A 15,487-nucleotide genomic window follows, 5' to 3' on the forward strand; every position below is an offset into this window, starting at 1 on the left:
TGTGCTTATTCTCTTAATGAGTTCAGAGTGTGTTTTGAACATAACGTGCATTAAACCAATCAGAGTCTCAACTCCCATTACCTTTAAGAGACAGTTGTGTCGCGCCATGGCGCATTTGCTATTTACATAGTGGACTTTGTAAGTGGAAAAACTGAACACTTCACTAGTGAGAACGGTTAATCAGACCATCTGCAGCGCAAGGATAAAGAACAGCCTCCTCCAATCTGCCTCTTTTCTTTCACTCTTTACTTTCATGGAGTAAGAAAACGGTGTTGTACGCACTCCACTGAAGACATCCATTAGCCTACATATTTAATTTGGTTTGTTAAGTGCCATGATTTGTTTCAAAACTCTTTCTAAACTCAGTTATGATATCCAGCAAACGAATAAATGAACAATAAGAACGATAAGTTATATCCAACCACACATCCTATATGCCCTATATGGTGATGCAGACGTCTCCAAAACCCGTCGGTGGACAAATCTAAACTTGCTTTTATTAAAACAAATTTAAATATAAAGCCCCTTGACATGAAGCCAGTGGTTTTTATATTTATGTTGAAAAGAATAATTTTTGTAACATTTTAATCCTTTAATTTCTTTTTTTTGTAAAGATATTTCTGTATTGCTGTACATCCTGTGTGTATTAAGCAGTGTGTAAGCATTTAGATAGGCCAACACAATCTCACGGCAATTCATAAGTTTTTGATTTTGTGGCTAATTTGTATGAATTCGTATGATCTAATTTATACAATTTAGTACGATTTGCTCATCCCCCAATGACGGTTGGGTTTAGGGACGGGGTTAGGTGCCATGCCTCCTTTTTAAAATCGTACAATTTCGTTTGACTGAACTCGTATGAATTCGTACGAATTAGCCACAAAACTGACAAATGTAAAATACTTACATTTTCTCGTGAGATCAGGCTGGATAGGCGCATATAGGCGTATACATATTGCGTTCTGAGTTGGACTTTAGATTAGCTTTTAGCTGATCAACGGTGCCTATTTTAGTTCCTCAAAATAGCAAAGCGGCAACAATGTGCCTTAACACACCTCCTTTTAGGACCAGAACACCCATGCATCCACAAAGTGGTGCAAATGTGTTTGCTATTTAAACAGCGTGGCGCAAAACGTGAAAATTAGGGTTGCGCTGGTCTGAAAATAGCAACAAATCACACCAAACACGTCTCGCACTTTATTGTGCTGGGTGAATGATAGGGCCAACACGATCTCACGACAATTCAGAAATTTTTGATTTAGCGGCTAATTCGTACGATCCAATTCGTACAATTTAGTACAATTTGCTCAGCCCCCTGTGATGGTTGGGTTTAGGGGTGGGGTTAGGTGCCACGCCTCCTTTTTAAAATCGTACAATTTCGTACGACTGAACTCGTATGAATTCGTACGAATTAGCCACTAAACTGTCAAAACGTAAAATACTTACGTTTTCTCGTGAGATCAGGCTGGATAGGCGCATATAGGCGTATACATATTGCGTTCTGAGTTGGACTTTAGATTAGCTTTTAGCTGATCAACGGTGCCTATTTTAGTTCCTCAAAATAGCAAAGCGGCAACAATGTGCCTTAACACACCTCCTTTTTGGACCAGAACACCCATGCATCCACAAAGTGGTGCAAATGTGTTTGCTATTTAAACAGCGTGGCGCAAAACGTGAAAATTAGGGTTGCGCTGGTCTGAAAATAGCAACAAATCACACCAAACACGTCTCGCACTTTATTGTGCTGGGTGAATGATAGGGCCAACACGATCTCACGACAATTCAGAAATTTTTGATTTAGCGGCTAATTCGTACGATCCAATTCGTACAATTTAGTACAATTTGCTCAGCCCCCTGTGATGGTTGGGTTTAGGGGTGGGGTTAGGTGCCACGCCTCCTTTTTAAAATCGTACAATTTCGTACGACTGAACTCGTATGAATTCGTACGAATTAGCCACTAAACTGTCAAAACGTAAAATACTTACGTTTTCTCGTGAGATCAGGCTGGATAGGCGCATATAGGCGTATACATATTGCGTTCTGAGTTGGACTTTAGATTAGCTTTTAGCTGATCAACGGTGCCTATTTTAGTTCCTCAAAATAGCAAAGCGGCAACAATGTGCCTTAACACACCTCCTTTTTGGACCAGAACACCCATGCATCCACAAAGTGGTGCAAATGTGTTTGCTATTTAAACAGCGTGGCGCAAAACGTGAAAATTAGGGTTGCGCTGGTCTGAAAATAGCAACAAATCACACCAAACACGTCTCGCACTTTATTGTGCTGGGTGAATGATAGGGCCAACACGATCTCACGACAATTCAGAAATTTTTGATTTAGCGGCTAATTCGTACGATCCAATTCGTACAATTTAGTACAATTTGCTCAGCCCCCTGTGATGGTTGGGTTTAGGGGTGGGGTTAGGTGCCACGCCTCCTTTTTAAAATCGTACAATTTCGTACGACTGAACTCGTATGAATTCGTACGAACTAGCCACTAAACTGTCAAAACGTAAAATACTTACGTTTTCTCGTGAGATCAGGCTGGATAGGCGCATATAGGCGTATACATATTGCGTTCTGAGTTGGACTTTAGATTAGCTTTTAGCTGATCAACGGTGCCTATTTTAGTTCCTCAAAATAGCAAAGCGGCAACAATGTGCCTTAACACACCTCCTTTTTGGACCAGAACACCCATGCATCCACAAAGTGGTGCAAATGTGTTTGCTATTTAAACAGCGTGGCGCAAAACGTGAAAATTAGGGTTGCGCTGGTCTGAAAATAGCAACAAATCACACCAAACACGTCTCGCACTTTATTGTGCTGGGTGAATGATAGGGCCAACACGAGCTCACGACAATTCAGAAATTTTTGATTTAGCGGCTAATTCGTACGATCCAATTCGTACAATTTAGTACAATTTGCTCAGCCCCCTGTGATGGTTGGGATTAGGGGTGGGGTTAGGTGCCACGCCTCCTTTTTAAAATCGTACAATTTCGTATGACTGAACTCGTATGAATTCGTACGAATTAGCCACTACACTGACAAAACGTAAAATACTTACATTTTCTCGTGAGATCAGGCTGGATAGGGCCCAAAACTATTAAGTTGTCTAAAAAAAAAACTTAAGTATTGTGTTGTTTCAACTCATTTTAAATAATTAGCAAAAGCCATTGTTTTGTGTGTAAACTTGTTGTCTGAAAAAAACTGCATCAAAATTAAAGGGATAGTTCACCCAAAAATGAAAATTTCTTGTTAATTTACTCACCATCAGGTCATTGAAGTTATAGGTGACTTTTTTTCCCTTCAGTAGAACATGCATACAGGGGACCTAAATTCAAACATAACATTTATAAGGGGTTTAAACACAGTTGTGTGGCAGCAGTGTGAGAATATATTTTTTAATATCAAACTTTGAAGAAGCACTTTGATTGACATTCTTCCTTTGAACGTGTCATCACAGAGGGGGGAAAGCCCCGCCCACTAGTGATGATCTCTCGCTCGTTAGCATAAACAGCCCTGACCACCAGTTTTCACCTGCTATAGATCATGTCAGCAACTAAGAGCATTATAAGACCCAATCCCACTTCTATTTTTGTACCCCTACCCCTTTGTTATGGGGAAGGGCTTTAAAATTTAACCCTAGGAATAGGGACAGCACTACAGCACCTGCACACGTCATCATATGTCATTGCGATCTCTTGCTTCATGTGAGATCAGATGATCAAGACTGCTGTAGTTATTCCAGTTGTGTTATTTTCGGTGTTTATCTTCAGGAAATCACTGAAGGTGTATATCTTGTTATCATTACAATCTAATGTCGCAATAAGATCATAACTGTACTGTGCATTTACACCGTGGGTATATTCATCTATGTAAACACACAAACACAACATTAATGTTATAGCAGACACTGTAAAAAGCCCATTCCCAGCCACTTGGCATTACTGAGAGGGTATTCGAGTGTTATCTAGTCAGAATGTTGTGGGACTGCTGTAGAGGAGTTATTATTAGGGATTGTAGATCGCGAAATCTAGCAGTTTTTATTTTAGTGTTTTTTTTTTTTTTTAAAGCATGACGGTAAAACATGAACGCGGTTATGAATATATTAAAACATGTGCTTGTTTGTTGTAAAAATTTGTATTTATGGCAAAAAAAATACTAATTTGTGGATCTCCTGACTTTCCGGTGCAGCTGTGGCTGGTGTATTCTGGGAAATTTTCATACCCCTTGGTTTAGAGTGTGGTCCTGAAAAATCTTCATTTGAAGGGGTATTTAGCCCTTTACCTTAGCCCTACGCCTTCAAGCTTTGGGGAAGGGCTAAGGGGTAGAATTGGGATTGGGCCTAAGTGTGAAGTTTTAGACGCACAAATGACCCCTGTAGTCTCCATAGACTGCCTTCTTCTGAGACACTTCTATTCACATGTTTAGTTTGTCACAGAGATAACTTTAGTCCTGTTTTGAATCTGCCACTATACTGACACACAGGCATTTGTCGCTCCGCCCTCTTATGAAATGAGCACAATCTCATTTGAATTTAAAGCAACAGTCACCAAAGCGGCACATTTTGGATTAAAGCCTAAAAGGGTCAGTTTCAGTCAGTTTTTACAGTGTGGTCATCCCCGAATCTAATAATCATGAACCTCGTTAAGTTTTACTGATTTAATGCAGTGAAATCTCGGCAGCGACAGTAATCTATCAGATGGAAAGCTCTGCACTGTATGAATAAAGCACTCGTTATCATGCGGTGAGTTTCTCTCAGGTTAGATGAAAGGTTTTCCCATCATTTTAAAGGCATGCGCGTTGAATATGGAGATATTCTGCCCAGATAATCTGAGCTGAATGGCTTATTCAGAAACATTTTAATCCTCTTAAATAGTGTGCTAATTTTAAGCTCTGCCATGTCAGAGAATGTGCCGCTCTCCAGATGTGCACATAGCATTAAATAACTAGGCATTTTTGTCAGAGGACGAGCACTAAACCTGATGTTGATGAACAGTATACAGTGAGAACCAGACCAAAGAAAATAATAATATTTGTATGATTATAAATAGAGGGCGACACTCAGTGGTTAGCACTGTCGCCTGACAGCAAGAAGGTTGCTGGTTCGAGTCTCGGCTGGGTCAGTTGGTATTTCTGTGGAGTTTGCATGTTCTCTCCATGTTGGTTTCCTCCAGGTGCTGGTTTCCCACACAGTCCAAACACATGCGCTATTGGGGAATTGATGAACTAAATTGGCCATAGTGTATGAGTATGTGTGAAGGTGAATGTATGAGTGTTTCCCAGTACGGGGTTGCAGCTGGAAGGGCATCCGCTGCGTAAAACATAAGCTGGAATAATTGGTGGTTCATTCCGCTGTGGCGGCCCCTGATAATTAAAGGGAGCCACTGTGTCACCCTTAAGTAAATAAATACACAAGCATTACATTAAAGTTACACAATGTTACTAGTAGAGTTACTAGAGAAGAAAGTACCATTTTTCATGAGGATAGTTTTAAAAAAATAATTATGTTTTAGACAGAAATATAATTTTGCTGTGGTTACTAACTCATAAGGGTGGTCTATCAATATCGGGTAGTATTTTGAACAAATGTAGAACAACTTCAAAATAATTTCCCTTTAAACAAAAATTGCACATTGATACTTTTGACCCCGTCAGTAAAGATGAAAGTAACACACGGGTGGGTCAAAAGTACAATATTTGATAGATTTACTGGCTTAATCTTGTGTTTTAAACATATCTGACTATGACTTAGTTAATGTTCACATATTTGGCCATTTAACAATATTAACCTGCATTTTGATTTAAAATTTTACTTCCATCAAATGTTTCAAAAGCAACCCAACAATGCAAAATATAAACATTTTGTACAATTTTTACATTTTCTTAATTATTATTATTGGCGATATGCTTTAATTTTATAAAACATCTAAATCCAAACACTGCAAACTCTAATGTGGAAGCAAAAAAAAAAAAATGCGTTCTGAATATTAGGATTGAGGGCGCAGTGGGTAGCACGTTTGCCTCACAGCAGGAAAGTCGCTGGTTTGAGCCTCGGCTGGGTCAATTGGCATTTCTGTGTGGAGTTTGCATGTTTCCTCCAGGTGCTCCGTTTTCCCCCACAAGTGCAAAGTCATGCGATACAGGTGAATTGGGTATGGTAAAATTTACCGTAGTGTATGCGTGTGTGTGTGTGAATGAGTTTCCCAGTGATGGGTTGCAGCTGGAAGCAGGGCTGGTGCGTCCATAGAGGCGACCTAGGCCACCCACCTAGGGCGGCATATTAGTGAGGGGCGCATAATCACACAGACCTTCGTGACCATCACAACCCCCCCACCCCCCAACACTGGCTGAGGGTGTCGTGACAGTCCTTTACCTAGAGCAGCAGTTCAGCTTGCTCTGGCCCTGGCTGGAAGGGCATCCGCTGTGTAAAACATATGCTGGATAAGTTAGCGGTTTATTCCGCTGTGGCAAACCCAGATTAATAAAGGGACTAAGCCAAAAAGAAAATGAATGAATGAATATTAGCAGTGGGACATAAATAACAGTGTTAGTTTGGTCCACACAGGAACTCTTGCGATTTAAAACTGGTTTACTTTTAAACTGAAAATCTCAGACAATGCAAACTCAAGGATGTGTTATTGCACTGAATAACCTGTAGATTGATCATTAGTGTGCATGAAAAGAGAAACACAACTTATTATAAGGAGAAAAGAAGCGATACAATAATTTACTTCTGCACTTAAAAATTGAAATTCGCAACTAACCATGGGAAACGGTCCCTAAATCAGCTGATATTTGGCAGCTCCATCAAAGGTTGCATGCTGAATGTGCTGTTATAGTCTGGAAAGCAAATGTTATCAGGGCTTCAAGAAATCGCTTTGTTATTTTTATCTCATCTTCCCATGTTACTCTACTATAAAATTACTAAAACTAAAGTTGAAAAAGCAGTTTCCTATTAAACATATTTCGATGTTAAACTAACATAAAAAAGCTGACCTTGATCACAGCAAGAAGGTCGCTGGTTTGAGTCCCAGCTGGGTCAGTTGGCATTTCTGTGTGCTCCAGGTTTCCGCCACAGTTCAAACATGCGCTATAGGTGAATTAGATCAACTAAATTGGTCGTAGTGTATGAGTGTGTGTGTGCATGTGAGCGTGTATGGGTGTTTCTCAATACTGGGTTGCGGCTGGAAAGGCATCCGCTGTGTAAAACATATGGTGGAATAGTTGGCAGTTCATTCCGCTGTGGCACCCTGTATGAATAAAAGGACTAAGCCGAAGAAAAATGAATGAATGAATAAAAAAAAGGTTTAAAAGCTTCTAGTGCACTGGTATTTAAGTTCTTTTCTTTGAGAGAGTTTGTCCCAGACAGTTGTACTGTTTGCTCTTATCATGTTTCATTCATAACCTTTTTGTCCCACCGCGGGACGGCACATCTGGGTGTTTTTTGTAGATCTAGGCCAGACGTTTCATCATGCGGGTCCTCAGAGGAGACGTTACAGATCTGCTGTTTATCTAAAGGACAAGACCAGAGTAAATATCACATTAGTGCACATCCTACAGCATCCCTAAAAACATCTGAATATGCAAATGAACAGAGCGTAAACCAATGATATTTGTCCTCATGTTTGAAGGTCAGTAGATGACATTCTTTTCATTTCTGATTGATATGCAGTTACATTCATAATTATTAGCCCCCTTTGATTTTATTTTCTTTTTTAATATTTCCCAAATGAAGTTTAACAGATTCAGGAAATTTTTACAGTATGTCTGATAATATTTATTCTTCGGCAGAAAGTCTTATTTGCTTTATTTCGGCTAGAATAAAAGCAGTTTTAATTTTTTAAAAAACCCTTTTAAGGTCAATATTATTAGCCCCTTTAAGCTATATATTTTTTCAATAGTCTACAGAACAAACCATTATTATACAATAACTTGCCTAATGACCCTAACCTGCCTAGTTAACCTAATTAACTTAGTTAAGCCTTAAAATGTCACTAAGCTGTATAGAAGTGTCTTGAAAAATATCTAGTCAAATATTATTTACTGTCATCATGGCAAAGATAAAATAAATCAGTTAATAATTCTGTTTTCAACTGTATATATATATATATGGGTTTCTGCAGGGTCTTAAAGAGCCCCTACTGTACATGAAATAGGGTCATCCAACAACGTATATGTATATGTAACAATGTATATATATATATATATATATATATATATATATATATATATATATATATGTATTCTTGTCACTGCAAGAAGGTGCTGGGCCACTGCTGGGCCAGTTGGCATTTCTGTGTGGAGTTTGCATGTTCTCCCCATGTTGGCGTGCGTTTCCTCCGGGTGCTCCAGTTTCCCCCACAGTTCAAACACATGCGCTATGTGAATTGGATTAACTAAATTGGCTGTAGTGTATGTGTGTGAATGAGTGTGTATGGATGTTTCCCAGTGATGGGTTGCATCTAGAAGGGTATCCCACTGGGTAAAACATATGCTGAAATAGTTGGCAATTCATTCCACTGTGGTGACCTTTGAAATAGAGACTAATCCACAGGAAAATGACTAAATGAATGTATTAATGCTTGAAAACTACTTTGTCCTTGACCCTTTTGAAATGCACTCAAAGAAGTGTAGATTTAACAAACAGTAACAAAGAAAAGCCTATAACACATTTAAATAATCTTCCTGTATTACAAAACCCCCTCCCCCCACCAAATGTGCCCCAATACTCTGCACCTACACCGTCAGAAAGTCATCTTAACAGTGCAGCGAGGTGTATTTCAATAATTTGTGTGCTTCATTAAAGCCGTAAGTGAAGCGTTCTGTAGGTGCTTGTGATTCTCCAATCAGAGCTAATCAGCGCAGATTCATGCGAGCGTGGAGGAAGAGGAGCGTTTCTCTCCTCCTCGTGATCTTCGCCGCGTAATAAACACTCACAGTTGTGCTGCTTATCTCAGATGAAAATGCTCTGATGAAAATTGCTCTGTACTCTCGGCTCACGATACGCTCTTTAAATCAGGTATGACCTCGGCCGGAGCTGCACATGGCACATTGTGCGTGTTTTTGCACGTGTGTTTTTTTTTTCTCCACACGTCCTTGTCATTGGCTGCGTGCGTTCATGTAGCATCTCTCCTTAATGCATTTCTTTCATTCATTACAGAGCTTTCAGGTCTTGTTGATCGGATGGTCTATTTAGGGCTTGTCTTCTATTTGTCTAAGCTGCAATTTTTCTAATTCAATATTCTTGGCTTGATTTTTCATGCAGGACAAAAAATCTAAACATGTAGATGTGTTTACATGAGAGCAAAATGATGCACAGTCTTGCGTTTTGAAAACATAACAGATTTATTAGTGATTTATTTATTAAAACCGTATAAATAAACTTAATTGAAAGGGAAAGCAACATTATATTTCCTGAAGCAGCGATTGATATTTTTGTCTTGTTCTTGTTAAAGACATCGGGGTTTTTTTTCCAAAGAAGACGCGTTCATAAAAAATATAATAATTTAAAATGCCAAGAAAAAAAATCTACAGCTTAACATTAAATGTTAAACTTATAGAATTATATATTACTTAGTTCAAACTTCACTTTTATTGTATTTAAATTTGGAGTCATATCTATAATAATAATAATAGTTTTTCTTATAATTATTTCTGATGTACACTACCTGACAAAAGTCTTGCTATTCAAGTTTTAGGAACAGCAAATAATAACTTGACTTCTAGTTGATCATTTGGTATCAGAAGTGGCTTATATGAAAGGCAAAGACCTCTAGATTACGTTCATTTTACCAAAATAAAATATAATCATGTCTTGATTTTTAATTAGGATAGTAAGGTCTGACTTTGCTTAGACAAAAGTCTTGTCACTGAACAGAAATAATGTCCAGTATAGAATATAAAGTCATGCTGCAGTGGAAACAGAATGAATATTGTGTCTGACTCCATCATGAGCTTGGAGGACTGCATCCATACATCTCTGCAATGACTCAAATCACTGATTAATAAAGTCATCTGGAATGGCAAAGAAAGCGTTCTTGCAGGACTCCCAGAGTTCATCAAGATCCTTTGGATTCATCTTCAACGCCTCCTCCATCTTACCCCAAACATGCATAATAATGTTCATGTCTGGTGACTGGGCTGGCCAATCCTTTAGCACCTTCTTTGCTTTCAGGAGCTTTGATGTGGAGGCTGAAGTATGAGAAGGAGCGCTATCTCTCCTGTGGTTTGTAATGTAATGGGCAGCACAAATGTCTTGATACCTCAGGCTGTTGATGTTGCCATTAACCTTGCAGATCTCTCGCACGCCCCCATACTGAATGTAACCCCAAACCATGATTCACCAAACTTGATTGATTTTTATGAGAATCTTGGGTCCATGTAGGTTCCAGTAGGTCTTCTGCAGTATTTGTGATGATTGGGATGCAGTTCAACAGATGATCCATCTGAAAAATCTACCTTCTGCCACTTTTACAAATGATAAACTAGAAGTCAAGTTATTATTTGTTGCTCTTGATGACAAGACTTTTGTCATGCAGTGTAGTTTTTTTTACTTATTATATTTTTAATTATTATATAACTAGCTAAAGTCAAATGTTTTCATCTAAAAAAAAAGGTTTAATCTTTGTTCTTTTAAAAACATTTTATTTTTCTGAATTTAGTTTCAGTTCAAACTATAATTATCCTTTAGTTTCATAAAAAAAAAAAAAAAAAAAAAAAAACTCAAAAGTTTTAACTTTAACAATCCTTTTCAAATGGTTTAAAATGCAAATACATTTAAACTTTTTTGATGAAAATCTTTTTGTGCTGGTCTGAAATGGATGTTTGGGCGCATTGTTGGTGTGTTGTTATTTTGAGGCAACCGAATTAGACCCATGCCATTGCCCAACTAAAAGTTGCTCTAAAGTCACTTGTGTAGTTTTTATTATTTAAAAAGCATATATGTTATGATATGTGCACATACACGTTAATTATTACACACTCAGGGATGCTCAGCAGCCCACAAGCATCTTTAAATAATCATTCATTCATTTTTCCTTTGGCTTAGTCCAGGGATGGGCAAACTCGATCCTGGAGGGCCGGTGTCCCTGCATAGTTTTGCTCCAACCCTAATCAAACACACCTGCTTTTAGCTTTCTAGTGATCTTAAAGACACTAATTAGGGTGTTCAGGTGTGTTTGATCAGTGTTGGAGCAAAACTCTGCAGGGACACTGGCCCTCGAGGATCAAGTTTGCCCATGGCTGGCTTAGTCCCTTTATTTATCAGGGGCTGCCAAAGCAGGATGAACTGCCAACTTATCCAGCATATGTTTTACACAATAGATGCCTTTCCAGCTGTAACCCAGTACTGGGAAACACCCATACACTCTCATATTCACACTACTACACTACAGCCAATTTAGTTCATTCAATTCACCTACAGCGCATGTGTTTGGACTCTGGGTGAAACTGAAGCACCCAGAGGAAACCCAAGCCAACGTGGGGAGAACATGCAAACTCCACACAGAAATGCCAACTGATCCAGCATGGAAAGCTGCTCTAAAGTCATTGGCGTAGATTTTATTATTATTTAAAAAGCGTGTTATTAGTGATTTGTGTCTACAGGTGGGTTCACGTACATACATGTTGCTTATTACACACAAAGGGATGCTCAGCAGCTCACAAAGATCTTTAAATATAAAAAGTTAAAGGATTAAAATTCATTAACTTTGCTTCGGCTTAGTCTCTTTATTCATCAGGGATCGCCACAGCAGAATGAACCATTAACTATTCCAGCAGATGTTTTATACATTTTATACAGTTATTCCAGCTGAAACCTAGTACTGGGAAACACCCCGAGAAACCCACGCCAACATGGGGAGGACATGCAAACTCCACTCAGAACTGGCCCAACTGAACTAGCAAACTTCTTGCTGTGAGGCGACAGTGCTAACCACTGACCCACCATTTGCATGTTCTCCCCGTGTTAAAGTGGGTTTCCTCCAGGTGCTCTGGTTTCCCCCACAGTCCAAACACATGCGCCATAGGTGAATTGAATAAACTAAATTGGCCGTAGTGTATGTTGGGTGTGAATGCAAGAGTGTGTGGGTGTTTCCCAGTACTGGGTTGCGGTTGGAAGGGCATCCGTTGCGTAAAATATATGCTGTATAAGTTGGCCATTTAATCCACCGTGGAGTCCTTTATTAAACAGGGAGTAAGCCTAAAAAAAAATGAATCAATAAACAAAAGCATTGTGCATTTAGGAAGTGAGTTTCACACAGGTGAGTGGGCTTGACAAACCACCTGTAAAAGCTTTTTTCTTTCTCTAAAAAAACTCTTTTTCTTCTTACTTTAGCACTTGATTCTCTGAGCACCAGTGCTTAATTTGTAAATTGCGAGGTCCCGGAACAGATCGGGGTAACAGATCCGGGATGCTACCAGAGGAGGGGGAGGTATTAGAACATTTGCGCAATCAAATTGGTGGGCCAATTTAAAAGGCACCTATCTTGCAAAATCTACTTTTCAAGCTGTTTAGACAGACATATGTGTATAGACCGTCATATTAGGGTGATATAAACACACCCAGTCCTTTTTTTTCAATTTAACAACATAAAAATGGTGGACCAATTGGAGCGATTTTGAGATCGACCGCAGCTTGACGTAGGAGTGCAGTCCGATGCCCACTAATATTGATTGACAGGCGTGCATTACCATATCCTCAGTTTTTTGTTTCACGTTCGCCATTTTCAGCGTGTGAGAAAGCAATGTCACCAAAGAAACACCCTTGCTCTATTTTTAGATGTATGGCTCATTGGGCTCAACACAAGATCAACATTCACCACATGATCGCTCTCATCGGCACCATTGTTTGTAACTTTACGCGAGTTTGCAAACATGTGTACTTTTCATTGCGTCTTCCTTAAACTTCAGCCGTTTGCCTTTCCCGCGGTCACAGAAGCTCCCTGTCATCTTAACTAGTTGCGGCTGTAAAGTGCGAGCACGTTGCCTCACGTGCACGTCCCTCCATTGGAAATAACGACGTTGCCTTAAGCAGGTCACACACCAGAAGCGCAGCTCGGTGACCAGCAGCGTCGCGCCACGCAGCGCCATGCATTTTAAAATTCTAAACATAGGTTTCTATCAGGGTACACACAGCGGCGCCTCAAGTCAGCGGCTGTCAGCAGTACCCAGCCACGACTCAGGACACTGCTCATATTTCTGCCGCACCACAGAACGCCATCTGAATACTTTTATTTTAAATAACATGTGAATGTGCACGTCTGGTGTGCCGTGTCGCAGCTCTGAGCGGCGCATCCAGTGTGTGATGCCCTTTAGTGTTAGCCTCAGTCAAAGTTAATTAAGTGTGCGTGGTTATTAGTGTCGGTGTACAAGCTCGCAACTTTAAACTAGCACACAGTTGGCTGTAAAACTTTACGAACACTCCTGTAAACATTTACAAATGATTTTGTAATGAGCTCTCTGACACATTCTGGCATATTAGAAATATTGATTCCTCAACGGTAGTCTCAGTAGTAGGTCTGTGTCCGAGTTGTCCATGTACGGCTGAATGCTGGTCCTCGTTGCTTCTCTCTGTCTGCCTGTCTGTTGCCAAACACAGAGAGGGGGAGCTCTTGGCTCCGCCCCCTTGTTAAGTCTGGCAGAAAGTCAAAACTAATTTTCAAGTAAGGCAACACAACCCTAAAACAACGCCCTGTGTACACGCCCCCAAAATGATGCTTTTTAGCACATAATAATAAAAAGATCTGAATTGTGTTTTGAACTGAACCTAAACAGGCACACTCAGAAGAACCATAATATTAATATAAAATCTTTAAAAAGGGGGTAAACTAGGTGCCCTTTAAGTGAAATTCAGCTTGCATTAGTAGCTTTTATAGTGTGCATTTTTTAACTGGCACTTAAGGCAAACGCCAGTTGTGCCGCGCTCACGCTGTTCATTCCGCCCTTTCATGAATGAAAGGTATTTTTTTCATTGGTGTGTAAGCGCCAAATGGGAAAATCAGGAAAAGGAGGTACCGGATCACATTTAAGAAGTGCCGAATCCTGATCTGGCTTGCTCTGGCTCAAATTAAGCCCTGCTGAGCACTAACAGTTCCTCTGTATAATTAGCACTTCTTGTATGTATTGCCTCTTGTTGAATCGCTGAAGACCATCTCAATTTCAAGTTGCTTTAGCTGTATGACTAAATGTAAATGAATAGATATTTATGTTATTATTTTTACTCAGCTCAAACTATGCCATTGTGTTCCTGTCTTCATGAGCAAATGCTATTTCTCTTCTGAAATGCAAATCTGCTGGTGTTTTGGTGTCTCCATCTGCGCTGGCTGTAAGTGAGGTCATTGTAAACAGTGGGATGGAGAGCTTGTTTTGTTCTGTCTCTCGTAATGTTGGGAGTCCTCAGGTGAGCTCAGCACTAAAGCAGATTCAGTTTGAGCGTCGCATCTCCATTAGACACCCTTTATGACGTTCATTTCACAATGACCCGGAGGACTCTAAAAATAACATTAATGGCTGATGGGGATTAAGTCTTTGGGAACATGCTGTAGTGCGGATGTTTAGCCCTAAAGACTAAAACTGAAATCTGTTTGGTGTGGCTAGACAGACAGTAAAGACTCAGCTGTATCACTAAATAAATGATGCAATAGTCTCGGTTAAAAAAATGTTCACCCAAAAATGAAATTCTGTCATCATTTATTCATACTCCACTTGTTCAAAACCGGTTTGAGTTTCTTTCTTCTGTTGAACACTAAAGGTGATATGCTGAAGAGTGTTGGAAAAAAATAGTCATTGACTTCTATTGTATTTTTTTGTTCCTACTATTGATGTCAATGGATGTTTTTCCCCAACATTACTCAGAATTTCTTGTTTTGTGTTCAACAACAGAAAGAAAGTCATACAGATCTACTTGAGCGTGAGTAAATGGTAAGGAAATTTTCATTTTTGGGTGTGCTATTACCTAAAAAAACTATCTAAGATGAGTCGCTGAATTATTAGGAAAAGCGAGTCAATCAAAAAAAAAAAAAAATCTATAATAGTTTACTTTAGATCAAACAAAAGGACAAAGGATGAATGGAAAGAGTCAAAAATATGTTTTAAAAAGAAAAAAAAAGAGAACGATGAAAAAAATTGAGCATAAAAATGATACTTTCCAGAATATAAAAAATTTAGGGTAAAAATGACAACTGCGGTTGACTTAATTTCCCGGTTAAAAATACAGTAGAAACTACCATATTTATTTAGTTTATAGAGTTCATACGCAAATGCTTTGAACTATTTGTGTGAGTGAATAGTGAAAGTAAATTTTCATTTTGGGGTAAACCAGGAGTGTCGCTAGACCCAATTTACTGGCAGTAAACATCCCCAGTGCCCCAGTAAATGCTTTGAGATATCAGTTACTACATATGTAAGTGTATTTTTTAAGAGTGGTAATTCTGAAATAAAGACGTTACTCTCTATATTCAACTGAATCTATATCTATCTATCTATCT

This window comes from Danio aesculapii, chromosome 23 (genome assembly GCF_903798145.1).
Source record: "Danio aesculapii chromosome 23, fDanAes4.1, whole genome shotgun sequence".
Lineage (NCBI taxonomy): Eukaryota > Metazoa > Chordata > Actinopteri > Cypriniformes > Danionidae > Danio > Danio aesculapii.